Genomic DNA, 16,153 nt, shown 5'->3' with positions numbered 1-16,153 from the left:
CACCTGCCGCCTTTCCCCGCTGGAGCTCCTCACACAGGTGGAGGGGTCCTCTAAGTTCTCCAGACTGACCTTGTGTAACTTTGATCACCTTAAATCAGTCATATGATTTTGCTCTTAGAGCTGGGTCTGTGCCCAGAAGGGGTTCTTCAGATTCCTTTCTAAGGACGAGGACCGCCCGTTGGTGAGGACGGGGTTCTCTTTGGGTGTCGTCCCACTCAGAGCATTGGTTTCCTCCTTCAGAGGAGCTCTGTGAGAAGCGAGCAGGAGCCCGAGCTTGAACTGGAACCTTCCACCCCACCCGGAGCCAGTGGGGCTTTTCCATTTTTATACTTTTGACTTACTGTCCCCGTTCAAACCCCACTTTCAAAAAACCTCCCACATTCTCACTGATGTAAAGTGGATACATTTGAAAGGAGGTAAGATCCTGGATACAACTGGTCAAGTCTTATACCCTGGAAATAAGCTATGTTTCCTTCTTGCCAGCTTTTATAGAATCTGAAGAATCTTGGGAGAATACATTGATGGACAAGATTGGAAATAAAAAGCCCATTTCTTTGCAAGAAGTTCACGCCTCCCTCTGCCTGTGGGGCTGGTCAGCTTACGGCTTGAATCTTCTGAGCCAGCACCTGTCACAGATCCTTGCCGCTGGTAACCCACATGCCCCACACTTGTTACGTAGTCACACACGGGATCGTTCTGGCTTCATTTCACTGAAAATTGTTGACACAAAAACCAGCAAGACACCCAGAAGATGAAGGAGACATCGCAAGACAAGCCACAGTACTATGAAGCTGACACTATGGGAATGACTGCCAAAGGCAAAATGAAAATAATCTGAGCACGGAGCTTTTCAAACCGTGCTCCCTGGAACCCACAGAGCTCTGCGGAACCCCTCAGGGGCCTCATGATAAAAACCTACTTTCAGCCACAGGCACTTTTTATCTGGTTTGCAAATGAGAGTTAGGAAGATTTTTGTTGGAAAAAAAAATTTATGATTCAAGTGATTTAAAATCCCGAGTCTCTACGACTAGAGGCACCAGCTGCTCAGAAGGACTCTCTCTCCTGCCAGGTGCCGCCAGAGGCCTGGGCAGGCGTGGAGCTTATGCACCTGGTGCATAAGGAGGAGGTGAGGAGCCTCGTGCACGTGAGAGGTTGCAGGAGGTAAGAGGTTTGAGCCTGCCTGGGCTTCTGGATCTTTCCCTGGGGCCTCTTCTCTGTGTGCAACACCTTCTGAACTCCACTCCCCGAATCCCACCTTGGTCTCATGGAAAAATCCCTATAAACTCCTACTAATCCTTCCAGAAGCACCATATGCACCCTTCTCGGGGAAGCTTCCTGGGACGCCTTCCGGCTCCACCTGTCCCCCCCCCCCCCCCCCCCGCCCCACTAGACCGTTGGCGCTGGAGGGCAGGGACCATCTCTTTAATCCCGCCCCCGCCCCCGCGGCTAACCCAGAGCCCCTGTGCAAGATGATCAGAACATCGTCCTCATTTCTTTTCTGACTCCAGATGTGGTGACGGAGGACAACGCAGTCGCACACCTCCATCTCGGGCCGACCCTCCAGCATCTGGGAAGCTCGTCCCCACAGGAATGCCCCAGCGAGGGGGGCCGAGGAAGATCATGGAGGTTTGAATTTAATTTTTAGGTTCCAAAACAAAGCTGTGATCCTCAGAGTCAAGGAAAGTTGTCTAAATGTAAACATGCATTCTCTGTGTCTGTAACCAGAGTGCGAGGAGACTCCCCAAGTGATCTCTTAATGCCAGCAAAATTACATTCAGATGCCTCTGCCAGGCAAAGATAAATTGCCATTTGCACAACGGTCTTGCACTTAAAAGTAAGTCGGTTCCGAGAGCTGGAAAATTTATTATGACAGGGGAAAGGGGAACTCAAAGGGTTCACGATATTTAGTCTACTGATAAGACCGTTGAGGAGCAACAATAATTACGTCCAAGAATTTGAAGGGTCATTGTAAGGTCATTAGGAGGACACAGGCCAGCTGGACCGCATGCACTCAGGCACCAGAAACTGACTTAAAATACACCAAGAGCTGAGCGAGGTTATACCCCCGGCCCCTCCCAAGGCGCTCAGGGGACCAGCAGCACCATGGGGAGCGGGTGGGAAACGCAGACCCTCAGGCCCCACCCCGCCCCAGCCCGGACCGGCCAATCAGAGCTTGCGTCTTAACACGCTCCCCTGTGACGCGTTTGCATATTTGAGTCCATGGAACCCTGGGCACTGTGCGTTCCTCCCTCCTGGGCCCTGGCCTCATAGCCAACGGCAGGAACTCCTGACCCCAGACAGGACCAAACAGGGCAGCAGGCTCCGGGGGAAGGCCGCAGCCCTCCTGCCCCCCTGCGATGTCCAGGATCAGGAGAGGCAGCAGGCTGGCACGGATCCCTTACACGGCAGAGGGAACAGCTTCCAGACGCGCCTTCCCCTAACACAAAATGCCTCCCGGCTAAGCTCCTGTACAGGGACAGCTCAGAGAAACAGGGTTTTCGAAAGCAGTTGTCTGGTCAAAGCACTTTAAACCCAAGTTGTATCTAAATCTGTCACGTGGCTGCCCTTGCAGGAGATTCAAACATAACACCTCAGCGCTTTCCCAATGCAGGAGCCAGACTGTCGGAGCTGGAGAGCGGGAAACCCCTCCCAGGGAGTACCGGGGGTGGGGGTGGCCGGCGGGCTCCCCAGGGCTCACCCACCTGCAGGGGCTGGGAAGGGGAGGGCGGACCCGTGTGCCCGGACCTCATTGAGCCTGGAGAGGGGCCCTCGAGAACATCAGGGCAAGGGGAGAGGGGCAACGCCTCGCTCTCTGGGCGGGGACGTGTTTCCTGGCACGGAGGGAACGAAGCAGAAAGCAAATGTATATTTGATGACATTTCTCTGCATGCGGCCTCTCTTCTGCAGAGCCAGGTTTGAACAGAGCCTGGCATGAGAGCAGACAGAGGCCAAGGAAAGGAGGGGGGATCCGACCAGAGAGGCTAGGACCGCCCCTGGAGGGAGTGGGTTGGGGCAGAGGTGCAGATACTGATCCGAGTCACGGCCAAAGCCACCAGAAGCCCGCCCAACTCAACAAAGTCCCCATGTGCCAGGCTCCCGGGAAAGGAGGCTCGGGGCCCAAGGGAAACTGGTCGAAAAGGGACTCAGCACTGAGAAGTGTCCCTCTGTACCTATTACCACCCCTAACTCCTACTAACCTAACCAGATATAAGAGAGCAGGATATGCGACCCTTTCCTATTCACTGTTCAAAGGAAACCCAGTTGCTTCCACACAACAGCACAAGGAGACAACTCACGAGATCGACTATCTGGGTATCTGCTATCGTGTGGAAAGAGAGATGTTGCCGGCTGACCGTTCACGGTTATGGGGTCTGGGGATGCAGCCCATACACATAACTCCGTTCCTCTTAAGAACCCGACCCACACACTTGCATTTCTCTCTGGAGCTGTAACTACAAATGTGTTCAGTCTACAATGCTTGCCGCTCTGCTCAGACCATAGAGGGGGGTACTCGAGCAGCGGGGTTCAGAGAAGACTGAGCATAATGGAACACACCCCTCTCATCCTGCTGGTCCTCCCCTGATCGCCACTCTTGCCCTCTGACCGGCTTGTCCCAGAGACTCAGACGCTGCCGCAGGACACAGAGTGCCACGGGGACCCTGGAGAGCCCCCTGCTACCTCCGAAGCCAGGCCCTCCCCCCACTGACCCCCACTCCAAGGGTGTCCTGGAGCTCAGTTGTCTTCCTACCAGAAAGCGGTGTGTGCTGGAAACCGGAACCTGAGTGAAATCCAGGGGAGAGAGCCAGGGCTTCGAGCTCTACCAGGGTCCAACCTCCTGCTCCATTCACACCACTGGGTGGATGAAGCCCGCAGGAAGACTCCCAGCACCTGTGCCCTGCATCCTTGAGCTCCACGCCTTTCAGATGGAGGGAGCGAAGATGACTTCTAATCTGCTAATGGAAAAAAAAAATAGATGAAAAAATCTAAGAGCGCTAGAATGTGAAACTGGCAGAAACACGCACATGCGTGTTTGGGGGAAAAAAATTTTGGGGGGAAAAAAATTCTAAGTGTGAGATCGGGTCTGTTATAATTCCATTATCCAAACATCACGGTATTTGCGATTTTCACCAGACAGAACCCCAAATGCGGAGCTGGAGGGAATCTTCAAATCCAGCTGGGACCAAGTAAGTGTGCAGGCAGAGCCACGTCCTAGTCAGGATGGCACAGCCAAGCAGGGCTCCACCGTGAGCGGATGTGCTGCTTCCTACATGCTGAGGACCACACGCGGGCTTCTGAGACAAGGCGCCGCCCCGCGCAGCGAACCCTCACTCCATCCTGCAGCAATGCAGGAACGGGGACCATGGAGGCCACTCCCTCCAGACCCAAGAAAAATGCCCCCTCCCTTCCCCTCCCCAGCAAAACAAGGAGGGCTTTTGGAAGATCCTGCATTCTTTTGAGAGAAGGCTCAGGAAGAATTAATCCTCAGATCGGAAGGGCAATGATAATATTTTGAAAATGACTTACTTTCTCTCTCTTCCAAGTGGCTCAGGTGAGAAACACAGGTGCTGATCTGTGTCACAAAAATGCTCTCGTTTATCTCTGAACAGCATCTCTGTTGGCACCGTGATCGACTTCAGCACTCTCGTGACTTTCATCCCCAAGTTCTGCAACACGGACACAGAGCGGGAGACAGAGTCCCTGTCAAACAGTTGCTGGTTAGTGGGGAGAGCTGGGGCTTCAAAAGAAATGCACAGTTATCTTTGACAAATATCCATACACGCTACCCTTTTAAGAGTGTTCTCTGTGCTCAGCGCGGGGCTAAGTGCTTTATATTGGGCCACTTAGTTCTCATTAGCAACCCTGCCAGGGAGAGTGTGTGCTCCCATGGTATAGGGAACAGGCACGGAGCTCGAGTGACTTTCACAAAATCACACACCCTGCCTCAAAAAAAAATGCTTGATTTTTTTTACTCTCCATGTACCTCCAATTGTCACGCAGAATCAGAGCTTGGACATTCCTTGCAATTTTAAAATAGAGGAAGATACACACTTCGGTATGGATGCAGAGGGCAAAAAGAAGAGCCCCAGTCCATGCCATTCCTTATCAGAGAAAGGAGAGGTGGAATTTGCACCAATGAACCCCTACAGGTTCTCCCCTCCCTGTTTCCAAGCAATCAACTTGAAAAAGCCTCAGCTGGGCTCAAGTGGAACCTTCGGAAGCTTCTTTAAGAGGGTTCTCCATGGTGGAGAAAACAATTAGGATCAGAAAACAGCATAGTTGCTTTTGCAAATGCATCCAAACACATTCTCTATAACCGGTGCTATGGGATTCTTCTCCACCCTGTCTCTGTGACTCTGAAAGTAATATCTCTTCCCACTACCAACTTTACTAAACCATGTACTGGAACCTAACATGGCCCCACGCTGTGTACAGAAAGCAGTCTGAGCAGTCCCTAACAAGGTCTGGCACGGTCTCACTGCCTCAGTCCGATGCTCAGGTGGCACACACATTTGTAACACCTCCGAAGGGCCTCACCGCGCTACAGAAAAGCCAGGGACCCCCTCCCGCCGCACACCATGCCAGAGATCCTGTAGGGAGCCCAGCTGCAAGTCGACCTAGGACCCAGTCACCAACCACAGGCTCCCTTTATTCGCCTGAGTGGCGCACGTAGCCTTGGGACAGGTTACAATGGGCTCTCAAAAATGAGCTGTCCCTCTCCTCCTACCCTGCGCCCCAACACCGGGAGTCTGGGAACGCACGCGACTTCCCGAGACCCAGGGCCGGGGACGGGAGTGGAGGAAGTGGCTGGGAGCTGTCCATGGTGGAGCCGCCTGGGCACGCAAAGCCGCCGGCTTCCAGCCCCCCGGCCTGCCCGGGATCCCTCTCCAGACCGCTGGAATGGAGAGACTCGCTCCCAGGCTCACCATCTCCGGGGTTGGGGCTGCAGCCAGGCACTGGCTCATACATCAAAAGATTACTTTCAAAAGAGAGTTCTCACCTGTGGGCAACGTTGGCTGCGCGGAGCAAGACTCAGGACCTCAAATCCGGCTGCTGGAGGCGCGCCTGGGACGGCTTCGTGGTGTTCGACCCTTGGGGAACGGCGGCGGTCGCTGAGAGCTGAGAGTCTGCGGCTGAGGACCTCGGGCGCACTTTCTCAAGAGCACATGCGTGCCGCCGGGTCCATTCCAGGAGGTCTCTGGCCCTCGTTCCCAGAGCGGCGAGCTGCAGACCTGGCCACAGCCCTGGCTCGCACTCCCCCAGGTCTTTAACCTAATTTAACCCTTCTTGGAGCCGACGTCCCTTGCCAGGCACCACCGAACCCTCTCCCAGCAATGCCGGGTTTGGAGTCTCAGTCTAAACATCAACAGGGGCCGTCATGTCTTTTAATATTTCATTGCACCTCCCCCCCCCCCCACACACACACCGCGCGCCCTGCGCCCGCACGACCCTGGGAGCCCAGCGCTACCCGGAGTGCCTGAGCCGCGGGCAACGGGAGGCGGAGGAAAACCAGAAGGAAGACCGTGCCGAGGCCCGAGCAGCAGGGCGCAGACCTGTTGCCCGGCGCATACCCACGAGCGCGCAGTGTGAGCCGGCTCCCCGTCTGCTGGACTCCGCGACCTGACCCTCAGGGCTGTCCCTCATCGGCCAGCCACTGTCCCGGGCGCAAGACTCCCCTTCCCTCAGCCACTGAGAAGGGGGGGTACTCTTCGGAAAGCAAGCCCCCCCCCCACACACACACTGCTGGCGCGCTCCGGGGCACCGGCGCCCCCGGCACCTGCTGCTTGCAAAAGATCACACGACCTCGGAGAAATCTTCCAGAGGGCAGTGACGGGGGCGTGTGCCCCTCAACAGACGCCCGGACGGACCGACAGACAGACAGAGGCGGACCGCAGAGCATAGAGTAGACGGACTGACAGAAGCCGAAGCCGGGTAACGTTTTCCCGTCACCAGCGGAGGCGCCGGCCCCGCGTTCTTACCTCCCCTCGCAGGCTCGGGCAGTCAGCGCAGCCTGGCGCGCCGGCCCGGCACTCTTACCTCGCGGTCGGTAGCCGAGGCGGCGGCACGTCCCGCCGGCCAGGAGCGCGGCAGCCGGGGCGGTCCGGTGGCACAGAGACGGGCTCCGCGAGCTCCGGGAACGTGGACCGGCAGTGTTTCAGGGGTGTCTGAATAAGTGGGGTTCCGCGCGCGGCCGCGCTTTGCCCCGGATGCCCCCGTGCCTCTCGCGCCCGCCAGTCCGGCCCCACTGGCCCGCGCCGCGCTCTGCTCGCGCTCCGCTCGCGCTCGCCTGCGCCCGCCCGAGCGGCGGCTTTTATAGCGCGCGGCGGCTCTCGGCGCAGCGCCGGCGGGCTGGCTCCTCCCCGGGGCCCCAGACGCCCGCCCCCGGCCGACCGCCCCTCGCCGAGGTGGGGCGGGGGCGCGCGCCCCGTCCGGCCCCGGGCGGGCTCTGGCGGCCGCTCTGGGAGGCGCAGACCCGAGCCCGCGGAGCCGGGGCGCGCGGAGAGCCGACCGCCGCGGCCGGGTGAGGGCGCTGGAGCCCAGGGCGCGGCGAGCCGCCGGCGCCAGTTCTGGGCTGCGAGGGGCTCGGCGGGCCGCCGAGGGCTTAGGACCACGCTCCGGGACACAGGCGGTGGAGGGGAGAGTCCTGAGTCTGCCAGAGGGACCGCGACATGGGGTTCAGGGCTGTTAAGTCTCAGGATTTTTTTTTTAAATCAAATACGACTGGCCTTGGAGAGAGTTCCTGGTACAGGGGACCCAGTGTTTCTCCAAGAGCGACATGTTTGCAAGAGAACTTCATCTGAAACCAGAGTCAGACTCCCCAGGTTATGTGGCTGCAGACGAAGGTCTTAACCCCTCTGGGTGTCAGTGTCCCCATCAGGGAAATGGGTTCTATGATGCTTCCTTGAAGGACTAGTAGGAGGATTGAAACAAGATGTCAATAGTACAGATACCTAGCACATAGTAGGTGCTCAATAAGTTAGGGTCCTTCCAGCATCCTTCTCTAAATTTAACTGCGCAGACTGAAGTTCTCGAGGGTCAAAGCAAACAGGTATGACTGCTCTAGATAGTTCCCTTCCTGAGGAAACAGTTGCCAAGTAGAAAGAGCCCGTGACAGGTCCCTGGGGCACCTGGCGTCTTCTCTCCATTCTACCACTAGCTTGCTGGGTGACCCAGCATCATCTACTCCCCCTCTCAGAGTCTCTGTTTGCCTGTTGTTTGTAAAATGAGGGCTTTGATACCAGTTCTTCATCTGGTCCACTTTTTTGGAGTTTACGACTCAGCCTTTTCACCTGGCTGGTGGGAGCCTTCTAGAATGCACATTTCTTCCTTCCTTCCAGCCAGCATCCTGGAGAATCAAGTCTTCGGGCAATGGCCTCATTCTAGGCAGCACACACCAGCCCCATGAACCCACCACCAAGTGACAAGCAGGCAGAAGCTGCTGGAGCCCGTTCCTGTCTTCGGGGGCTGGGACAGAGCCCTGATTACTTGGCTAAATTAGGGAAGTCCTGCATTCCTCCCCAGGCCGTTCCCAGCAAGGTGGTCTTGACCTTCACTGGGGTCAGAATCCCCAGCCCTTCCTCAACTTCTTGAAAGGTAGCCAGCTGGGTTTTATGGCAAGCAGCCCTCCCCCACCTCTCCTTTCCAGCAAACTTAGGTGGGACCCACCTAAGCACCCTCCTCACCATACCATAATTTCTGGTTCCTTCCTTTCTTACGGAGGAACCCCAGACACCAGGACCCACAGACACCTGGAGGATGCTGAGTATCTGGCCGCACAGAGAAAGGTCCGCTTTGAACCAGCCTTGCTTGGAGCAGAAAGAGCTCCAAGGGAGATCTCCCCCACTCCCCTCAGCAGAGAGTAGATCCGAGGCTTGCAGGGCACGTGCTCTCTGCTGAGAGGCCTGCCCCACAGGCACCGAGACACAGAACAGCCAAGACAGACTCTTGTCTGGTGATGGGCTCAGAGAATGACTTAGTCATGTTTTCTCGAAGCACAGAAATAACCAGCACATTCCTCTGGTATCCAGCTTTCTTGATCACAGACCGATGCCCAGGGGAGAAAGTGAGGCTGATGGATTGCAAACAGGCCCCACATGTCTGAAATCAGGCTCGACCGAGCTCCACCGGCGCTTCCACTCGGCACGTGATGCACGCCGTGCGCCAGGCGGCCCTTTGTGGCCGGCGTGAGCGGCGCTGCTCTGGTGGCGTGCCTACCCAGACTCGCCTCCACGTGTGGCTCTTGCAAGTGCCGACGGAGCAGCTGCTTAAGAAGGGCTGTGTTGGTTCTCTGGTTCTCGTCAGAAGCCCCGGGGAGAGTCTCCAGACAGGAGAAACGGTGTTGCTCCCCCCAGAAAGCCTGCCCTTTGGCCTCCGCCTGCCCCAGGTGGAGGTGAGATGCAGCCCTCAGCCATGTTCTGCGGATCCCACGGCCTGTGTGCGCACGGCTACCGCGAGCTGCCGGAGTCTGGCATTCTCGGTCCGCTGGTGGGGGAGGGGGGGCAAGCCTGTCTCCCTGCTGACCCGCAAAGCCCGTCCCTGGTCTCCCAGCAGCCTCCCTCCGAGCTGTTTGAAAGATCGGCCACACCTGTGGCTGCATCCCCCAAGTCTCCAGACGAGGTTTTCCCAGGAAAATGGCAGGGAGACCCGAAGACAGGGGAGCATGGGGGAGATGGGAAGCAGAATGCAGCTGGGGGGAAGGAGCGAGTGGGCTGTTCACTGGAAGGCTTCCAGCAGACCCCACAAAAAATCAGACCCCAGGCATCCCCATCCTGGCAGAAGAGGCTCGGGAGCCACGGGCGTACTTAAATTCCACCAACAGGGGTCGCCCTTGGACACCAAGCCTGAAGCTGGCTTGGGGAAAAAGGGAAACTCCCAGCCTGCGCCCCGCGGCGGATTTCCAGGACTAAGAGCTGCTCAGTTCCTGTTTTGCTGCCTGCAGATGAGGTTGCCCAGCCAAGAAGAGACAAGTCCTTAATTTTTCTGGTGAGTGGAGGTCTGTGTTGGAGTTTGGGACGGGAAGTCTTAGAACAGGGGCTAACCGCTTGCAAGCTCTGAACATGGATTTCTACATCTCCCTCTCCAAAACTCATCATGGCCATGGAGAAGGAACATTCTTTCCTGTGTTTTTAAATATCTGACATACTTGTGTGTCAGATGTGATGTTTTCACATCACGTATTTCTTTTTCCTGGATGCAAAGATTATGTGTGTTCCTTGCAGGAAAAAAAAAGTGGAAAATTCAGAAAATGGACAATGGAGAGATCACCTCATTGCAAACCTAATGTGTGTATACTACCAAAAACTTGAAAAATACAGGGGCGCCTGGGTGGCTCAGTCATTAGGTGTCTGCCTTCGGCTCAGCCCCAGCATGGGCTCCCTGCTCAGTGGGGAGCCTGCTTCTCCCTCTCCCTCTGCCCCTGCTTGTGTTCCCTCTCTCACTGTGTCTCTCTCTGTCAAATAAATAAAATCTTAAAAAAAAAAAAAAGCTTGAAAAATACAGAAAAGCACAAAGGAAAAATATCACTGCTACTCAAGGATCATCTGTTAGCTTGCAGTAGACAGCCAAGTATCCTTCCACGTATAAGTTACACAGATGCATGAATGCACACGTGTAAGTTTTCTGCAAGCAGTTCACTTGTTTAGCTCAAAATCCTTCTCCACCAGCTTGCACGTCCTGGAGAGCCGGAGCCGAGTCCCCCGGGTTCGCTCCTTTACCCACAATGGCCCCTACGGTGTCCAGCAGGGAGTCCGCATGCAGGAGGCATTTACATCGAGAACGAACGGATGCACAGAGAAGCATTTTTAATTAAAATAATATACATGCAGTTCATGGGAAAAGAAACCCAGATGGTTCATAAACATTTGAAAAGAGGCTCAACTTTGCACATAAACAAAGAAATGCAAATTAATGCTACACTGAAGTACTACTGGATTGGCAAAACTCCAGAAGTTTGATGTTACTGCCTTTGTTGGGGGACCTGGGGAGGCTGGAGAACAGACCCTGGCCTCAGCCATTGCTGAGGAAAGCTGAAACTGGTACAATCTCTGACGGCAGTTTGCCAAGATTTATGAAAATGTGTATTACATTTGACCCAGCGATTCCACTCCGGGCATTAATCCTGTATTTGCACAATGTGGGAAATGACACGCAGAGTCACACCCCGCAGCTCTCCTCGGGACGGTACGAAACTGGAACGGCGAAATGCCTAGTAACAGCTAATTAAACTATGTTATGTCTATCCAGCGGAATACCATGCGACTGTTTTTTTAAAAGACTAAGGATACACTTTATATACTAAAATAAAAAAATTAGGGGCGCCTGGGTAGCGCAGTCGTTAAGCTTCTGCCTTCGGCTCAGGGCGTGATCCCGGCGTTCTGGGATCGAGCCCCATGTCAGGCTCCTCTGCTGGGAGCCTGCTTCTTCCTCTCCCACTTCCCCTGCTTGTGTTCCCTCTCTTGCTGGTGGTCTCTCTTTCTGTCAAATGAATAAATAATAAAATCTTAAAAAATAAAATAAAATAAATAAATAAATAAATAAATAAATAAATAAATAAAATAAAATTAGGGGCACCTGGCTGGAAGAGCATGTGATTCTTGATCTTGCGGTCATGAGTTTGAGCCCCACGTTGGGTGTAGAGATTGCTTAAATAAATAAATAAACTTAAAAAAAATAAAATAGGGGCGCCTGGGTGGCTTAGCTGGTGAAGCACCTGCCTTCCGTTCAGGTTGTGATCTCCGTGATCTCGCGCTCCTGGGATGCAGCCCTGGGTCAGACTTTCTGCTCAGCAGGGAGTCTGCTTCTCCCTCGGCCTCTGCCCCTCCCCCCTCGTGCAACCGCTCTCTCAAATAAATAAAATCTTAAAAATAAGTAAAACAATTAAAAATTCCAGTGTAAAGCCACGTATATAGCAAGCTACCGTTTGCACAAAGGAGAAGGGAGAAAGGACATACGTTTGCATTTAGTTCCAGATGTTTGAGACAGCATCTAGAATGATCCACAGCAAACAGCACACTTCCTGCCTGTCTGGTGCTGGTTTTGGTGGGTGTAGGACGATGGAAGACAGGAAGAGGAAACAGACTTTTCCTCGTATGACTTTTTGTGCCACTTCATTTTTGAACCAAGTGTGAATTTATTACCTAAGAAAAAGAAGCAAGTAATTTTTTAAATGGCAAAAAAAATCACGTTATATATAGTAATAAGCCTTTTTTCCCCACATAATAATATACCATAAACACTTCCCCAATACTTCTAATTTTTTTTAAGTAAACTCTACAAACAACATGGGGCTTAAACTCTCGACCCTGAGATCAAGAGTCACACTCTACTGGCTGAGCCAGCCAGGCGCCCCCACGTCCCCAAGTCTTAAGTCTCCTTCAACATTAGTTTTAAGTGGTATACCATTTCTTAATATGGACATAATTTATATAATCAACCCTCTATTCTGGATTCCAGTATTCTAAATAAGGCTATGATTTTCAACATATTTGCACTTCTCCCATTATTTCTTGGGGAGAAATTTAGATTTGCACCATCTTAACAGCCAAGTTACCCTCTAGGAAAGTTAGACCAGTCTCCAGGCCCCCGATACACACAGGAGATGGCCCGTTCCCGAGTCCTAATGCCCAGGATTGTTGTTTTTTAACCCACTGTCAATATGGTAAAAAAAAAAAATATATATATATATATATATATATATATATATATATATATATATCTCCTATTTCATTGGAGTTTTAGTTTTCATTGCTTCTATTTGCAGCCCAGCTGAACACGGATGTGAGCAGTCATAGCGCTTCCTTTGGAAACTGCCCGCTGACGGAACAGAACGTGTCACAGGCTGCTGACGCCAAGGCTTTGTGAGCTTAGTAGATGCAACCGGTGAGTTAATGCCGGGAGGGCTCTAAGTCCCCGCGATATTAGACGGTGTCCTGGCTCACCGACGAGCCTCTGCAGGCTTCTCCAAAGAAGACACCCCGATGGCCGACAAGCCCATGAACAGACGCTCCATGTCACTCAACAGGAGGGAAATGCGAGTCAAAACCACAATGAGAGAGCACGTCACACCCCTTAGGATAGCTGCTATTAAACAAAACAAAAACACGGAAAATACCAGCGCTGACGAGGATGTGGACAGACTGTGCGCTGCTGGCGAGAATACGAAATGATGCAGGTGCCGTGGAGAATAATACAGCATTCTTAAAAAAGTTAAAAACAGGGGGCGCCTGGGTGGCTCCATTGGTGTAGCGGCTGCCTTCCACTCAGGTCATGATCCCGGAGTCCTGGGATCGAGCCCCGCGTTATCATCCTCGGGCTCCCTGCTCAGCGGGGAGTCTGCTTCTCCCCCCGCCCCCCGCTCCCACGCTCTCTCTCTTGCTCACGCTCTCCAGCTCCCTCTCAAATAAATAAACAAAATTTTCTAAAAACAAAATTTTGTGCTATCTGTATTTTACCACAATTTCAAAAAGAAAAGAAGCATTACAAAGAAATTATGGCTAGAGTTTTCCTTCCAAAACAGACGATCCTTGTCTACTCAAGACCCTCCGATTTACTTCCCACTTGGAGCAAAATCTGGAGAGCGGACGCTGCTGGGACCATGCCGCTCCCTCAGCTCTCCTGCTTCTCCGTTTGCTCAGCAAAAACCAAATACACTCCAGCCTGAGGCCCTTTGTCCTGGCTGTTCCTTCTGCCTGACACGCCCTTCCCACACCCTGCCCCTCTCCAGAATTCTGCGAGACCCCGTCCCTGACTTCGTTCGGGTGTTTGCTCAAAAATCACATGCGAGAAAGTTCTTGTCTATCCTCCCACATACTTAGTCTCCGTCACCATCACTCCCAGCCCTTACCCTGATCTACGTCCTTGTCTTTTTCCTCAGTTGCCCCATACCACTGGAGGATGAGAGTCAGCGGCTCAGAAATGCAGTCGTTTTACCCACCGCCGTGCCCCCGTGCCTGCAACAGTGTCTCCACGGAAGCAGCCACTCCGTACCCATCTGTGGACTGAACGACCCTCGATTACGTCATTACAGCATCAGTCCTACGATAACCTCTTCACGGTGGGCGGATCTAGAAGGCGCGATTTGTCTTCGATCCTTAGATGTTTGGGATCTTTCTCCAAAGATCAGCTACGTCACTGTCAACTCCATAAGGCCACTGGAGTTGGCTGCGCCGTGACTACATTTCAGGAAAATTAGGGCACTGCTCAAAACAGCCTCGTCTCCTTTCTGCATGGAAAACACAAAGCCACCCTTCCAGACTCAGGATGAACGTTGCCGCCGTGGGGATATCTTTTCTGATCTCTCCCACCCTGAGTTCTCATGAAAGCTTGTGAGAATTCTGTCCTAGGAGCACAGCCGTGCGCGTGCCCCTCTCTTCTCTACGCCCCACCTCCCGCTGTAAGCTGCGTGGCGCAGACGCGGCTCACCCGTCTCTCTGTCCCCAGACTAGCGCAGGGACAGACTGAGGGGATGCTCAGTAGACGTCTAGGTCAATAAATAACATTTCTCCCCTGAGGTTTATAGAATGCGCCCAAAGAGAAAGTCCCAGCGTGAAAAATAAATACAAGCCACACTGTTTAAGTACTCCGTGCGATTCCCAGACAACCTAGTAGTGCGTGTGTTAACACCCTTAGCTACAACAGCGTCCCTCGTGGTTTCCGTGGCAACGTACCAAGCACACCGATCCCTTTCCATGATGCCACGAAACCTTCGCTTTCTCTCCTGGAGTGCAGGAAGGGGCTGTGTTCGACTGGTCACTAAGTCAGTCTCTGCTCTTGAGCAGTCCCCTTCCTCGGATCGCCTCTTGCACACAAAGGGGTTGGATTCATCCGGATGTTGTAGATCGAATGCCTGAGCCCCCAGGACTGCAGATGTGCTTCCTGCGGCCCACGGGGTGTGTGGATGTGTCCTAAAAATGTGCCGGCCTCTCCAGGACGCACGTCCCGGCTCCGCCGCCCCCGCCCACGCATTACCAGTGTCTGTAGGGGCCAACGGTGCCGGCACCTCTGGACTCAATCCGACTGCTTGGACGGGCCGTTGAAGGAAGACGTCACCACTGTGTATATCAAGCAAAAAGCTGGATCCATCACTTGCTACGCAAAGCACACAGCAAAATGCTGATCCGTATAGAGTGGGAAGTGTGGGGTCAGGGATTTGTGGGTTCTTATCAGTGGGAATTTTTAGGGATTAAGGGACCTTTTGCAAAGGAAGCTTGGTCCCTTGGAGCAAGGCTGTTGCCGACTGGCTGGCCTTCGGAGCTATGTTCTAATGGAGGGAAGTTGTCAGTGATGGACTGGGACAGCTTTAAAGCCTGTTCTCCTGGTTACTGTGGCCAAAAACAGTGTTTCCTCCCCCGGGGAGTAAAGGAACTACTCTCAGTAGGACCCCCTTTTCATTTAAACGTCAAATAACGTAGCTCAGAGATTTTCAAATTTTAACACGAATCAAATCAGATCGCCCGTGGAGCTTGTTAAAACAGACTACTGAATACCCCCCACCCCCACCCCCACCCCTGCCTCCCCCGCCACGGTTTCCAGCTCAGCACGTCTTGGGTGGGTACCCAAATCTGCACTTGTGACGAGTTCCCAGGTGAGGCTGACGCTACTGGTCCAGAGGCCACGCGTTGAGAAACTCTGGTCCAGCCCGAAAGGACTTGTGTTTGGTTACGTGCTGGTTTACAAAAATACTTAACAGTAAAATACCAATGCGGCTAAGAATTGGGTAAATGGATTTGTAAAAATGGTTATTAATCACAGCCATATGTGGAAAATAATGGTTAATATACAAGAGAAACAGAAGAAAGAAACACTGACCGGTAACGGTCAGAAAAAATGTCAGGACAGAGCACCGCAAATGGCGCCGTTTCCCCCACACGCTCCCGAGAGGCTTTTTACTAATATTCTAGTTCTCTCGACGATAACAGCTAGTGTTTTGGGGGAGCTCAGTATGTTCCAGGCTTCTATAATCCTCACGTTAACGTTACAAGGAAAGTACTAAATCATCCGTATTTTGCGGGCGAGGACACGGAGACACAGAGAAGTGCGGTGGGGTCCCTGAGACACACAGCCAGGAGGTGGCGGCAAGAACACTGAAGCTCGGCCAACGGGCTGGACAGGTGGACGCCAAACCACTCCCCCCTCACCCGCTCCGAACCCTAAATGC

At 53.4% G+C, this 16,153-nt stretch overlaps 1 protein-coding gene across 1 annotated transcript in view; it reads right to left on the bottom strand.

The window, feature by feature from the left end:
• The window catches only part of CEMIP (cell migration inducing hyaluronidase 1), a 133,445-nt gene extending 126,279 nt beyond the window's left edge, over positions 1-7,166 (bottom strand). Inside the window, exon 1 of the mRNA XM_045813107.2 lies at positions 7,036-7,166. The gene's annotated coding sequence lies outside the window, so the exon portion shown is untranslated. The remainder of the gene's footprint in view (positions 1-7,035) is intronic.
• Between the last annotated feature and the right edge of the window lie 8,987 nt (positions 7,167-16,153).

The sequence above is a fragment of the Ursus americanus genome, chromosome 28 (assembly GCF_024610735.1).
Source record: "Ursus americanus isolate L20-20 chromosome 28, mUrsAme1.1.p, whole genome shotgun sequence".
NCBI classification, from domain to species: domain Eukaryota; kingdom Metazoa; phylum Chordata; class Mammalia; order Carnivora; family Ursidae; genus Ursus; species Ursus americanus.
Note: the sequence above shows the minus strand (reverse complement) of the source record. Positions and strands in the feature narration are given on the sequence as shown.